Below are 3,538 nucleotides of genomic sequence, written 5' to 3'. Positions count from 1 at the left end.
GTCTCTCTCTGTCTCTCTCTGTCTCTCTCTCTCTCTCTTTCGCTCTCCCCCTCTCTCCCCCCCTCTCTCTCTCTCTCTATTTCTCTCTCTTTCTCTCTCTAGCAGTGTAGAGCCGCTCTGCTGAGACGGTGTAGGCAAAACCATTTCTATTCTGCTTACTAACTGATTTAAAGGCGCCGAAGGAGTAATCCCAACGGTTTCTTTAGTCCGTAATAACGCATCTTCCCAGTGTAGCCCTGCAACCGGGCGATTAGGGCATCTCTAGCTACCACCACGCTGCAAATGAAACTGCCCGACCTCTCTCGCCATTTCAATTTCGTTGACGTTAACTGTAAAGTTAGAGGAGCCTGCCTTTTTATTAGTCAGGGGTATATAGGGGACGTACGTATAGAGTCGTAACGCGTGGTGGTGAGTGACAGATGATGGGTTGGGTGATCCAGGTGGCCGTGTAGAGTACACAGAACGTGGGTTTATAGGGGTAATTAGGCACGACGTAATGAAACACGTGTGTGCACACACACTACACACGCTATACTGTGTACCTGAGCAAATGAGCAGGTAACAGCAGGCGGCAGATCCTAACTCCATCAGACTCTCGGTAGGGTGGCCGAGAGCTGAGCGCGTTCGCTACGGGTCATGCTGTTGTTGTTGTTGTATGCGTTTATAAGTGTCCGCGTGCGTGCGTTCGCGCCTGTGCCCGTGCGTGTCTATGTGCGTGGGTGCGTGCTAGCGGACGTGCATGCATGCCTGCGTAGGTGTACGTGTGCGTGTGTGCGTACGTATGCGCGTGTGCGCGCGTGCATGTGTGCGTGTGGGTGTGCGTGCGTGCATGTGTGCGTGTGGGTGTGTGTGTGCACGTGCGTGTGCGCGCGTGTGCGTATGCGTGCGTGCGTGCGTGCGTGCGTGCGTGTGTGCGTGCGTGCGTGCATGTGTGCTTGTGGGAGTGTGCCTGCGCATGCGTGCATGCGGGTGTGCGGGCGCGTGCGTGCATGCGGGTGTGCGTATGGGTGTGCGTATGCGTGCGTACGTGCGTGCATGCGGGTGTGCGTATGCGTGCGTACGTGCGTGCATGTGTGCGTGTGGGTGCGCGTGTGCACTCTGCTCTGATCGCGGTCTCTGTTTACACGACACACACACACACATGTAAATGTCGGCAGCTGATTACATCGGCCTAACGTAGCGATAGCTGAAGCCAGCTCAACGATGCTCCCACGCGCTGCCACCGCTCACATCCCCCCATCCCCACCCCTCCGCCTGCCGCCGCCGCCGCCGCGCGAGCGCGCCTGTGATCCCGCGGTGCGAACGAGGTAACCTCTAACACACACACCGCTCGTTGATCTCGACCCGCGGCCAGCGGGGCATCCTCATGCCGACGCGGGAATCTAGGCTGGGTCGTCGTGAAAGAGGAGCCTTCCCCGAGTTTACAGGGGAGTGCGCGGAAGGGTTGAGTGTCGACGCTGCGTGTTTCCAGCAATCATCACAGCACAGCGCCGTCAATGTATACCATCCGCTGCGGCCGCGGGTCCAGATATTAAACAGCGAAAGAAAAATATCAACGCGAACTCGCGCGCGGTTTATTGACGTCAGTATTCTTTATGGCGGGGTAACGAGTAGGGGAAAGGCTAGCTCTATAGTACTATATAGCCCTTCGCTCCGCCGCTGGCTCCTCCTCTGGCGGAGCGAAGGGCTTATAGTACTAAAGCTGGGGGAAGGGTACTAAAGCTACTAAAGCGTGCTCGCACCACGAACCTTCTCTTATCGTCGCTATGGCTTCCTGTGTAGAGCGTGGCGGCGGGGGGAGGGGGGAAGGTGGCTGCCCGCCGCCGCCGCTAGTTCCCCCAGAAATAGCCCGCGAAGGTAAATAATATCCGGCACGCGCGCTGTTCGCCATTGATTTGTCTCCTTCTTATCTTGCAGGGCTTCGACGTTGACGAGAGTTGAGTATCCGTGATCGTCATTAGAGAAGGACGCGCAGCATCGGCTTGCTTATAGCTCTGTATAGACTGCCATGAGCCGCTCAGATGACAACCCACTTTCACTGAGAATCCTGGAGAAGGAATGCTTTCGCTCTCTCCCCCTCTCTTCCTCCCCCTCTTTCTTCCTCACCCTCTCTCTCGCTCTTTTTCTCTCTCTCTCAGCCCCTCTTTCGCTCTCTTCCTACCCCTCTCTCTCTCTTCATCCCCATTCTCTCTCTCTCTTTCCCCATCTCTCTCTCTCTCTCTTCCTCCCCCTCTTTTTCTCGCTCTCTCCCTCACCCTCTCTCTCTCGCTCTCTCTCTCTCTCGCCCCCTCTCTCTTCCTACACCCTCTCTCTCTTCCTCCCCCCTCTCTCTCTCTCTCTCTCTTTCCCTCATCTCCCTCTCCCTCTCTCTCTCTCTTCCTCCCCCCTCTCTTCCTCCCCCCTCTCTCTCTTCCTCTTCCTCTTTCACGACGAGTCGGTAACGGATACATTTCGGCATGTAAAGACACAGGGCCCGCCTTCGTGTCGCTATGCGCGTGATCTTCCGTGTACTACTCTAGCTGGACAGCCGCGCTCGGGTGTGTTTATACACACATATGTGGCTCGTGGCCCCGAGGCGACATACAGATGGACATGAGTGCGGGCCTCGTCCCGCCCTGCTAGCCTTCTGATGGCTCAACGCTCTACCAGAAACACATGGTAGCACCCCGGTGTTGTACACAGTCCCTGCTATATATTCACGGTCGCTCCTGATTTTTTTCTTGTTATTCCCAGTCTGTGAGAGTGTCGGTGAGTGTCTCCCAGCCTCTGCAGAATGTCTTTTTTTATGTACTTGGACTCTTCCGATATTACAGTTCTACGCGTGTGTAGCCTTTCACTGCACCGCTGTGATTTGTCGCGCAGCCTGTGCTGAAGAGAGAGACATACGCGGGTACAACTGCTGGTGTTGTACGTATATGCTGACCCTAGCTCTAGAACAATAGCCTTTCGCTCGCCTGTGGCAGAGCGAAGGGCTAGAGTTCTAGAGCTATATATGATCTAGGAGGGTAGCAGCTATAGCGTATACTATAGCTATATAGATTAGCAGGTAAGTGCGGGAAGAGTAGCAGTTCTAAGAAGGTAGCAGCGTATAGTAGCTATATAGATTAGCAGGGCAGTGCGGGAAGAGTAGCAGTTCTAGGAAGGTAGCAGCTAGCGTATAGTAGCTATATTATAGTATATATTATATAGCGTATAGTAGCTATATTATAGTATATATTTATATAGCATATAGTAGCTATATTATAGTATCTATAATATAGCGTATAGTAGCTATATTATAGTATTTATTATATAGCGTATAGTAGCTATATTATAGTATCTATTATATAGCGTATAGTAGCTATATTATAGTATCTATTATATAGCGTATAGTAGCTATATTATAGTATCTATTATATAGCGTATAGTAGCTATAGATTAGCAGGTCAGTGCGGGAAGAGTAGCAGTGCTAGGAAGGTAGCAGCTAGCGTATAGTAGCTATATTATAGTATCTATTATATAGCGTATAGTAGCTATATTATAGTATCTATTATGTAGC

The sequence above is a fragment of the Priapulus caudatus genome, unplaced genomic scaffold, assembly GCF_000485595.1.
Source record: "Priapulus caudatus unplaced genomic scaffold, Priapulus_caudatus-5.0.1 Scaffold1292, whole genome shotgun sequence".
Classification (NCBI taxonomy): Eukaryota; Metazoa; Priapulida; class Priapulimorpha; order Priapulimorphida; family Priapulidae; genus Priapulus; species Priapulus caudatus.
The sequence above is the reverse complement of the archived record's forward strand: the minus strand, read 5'-3'. Positions refer to the sequence as shown.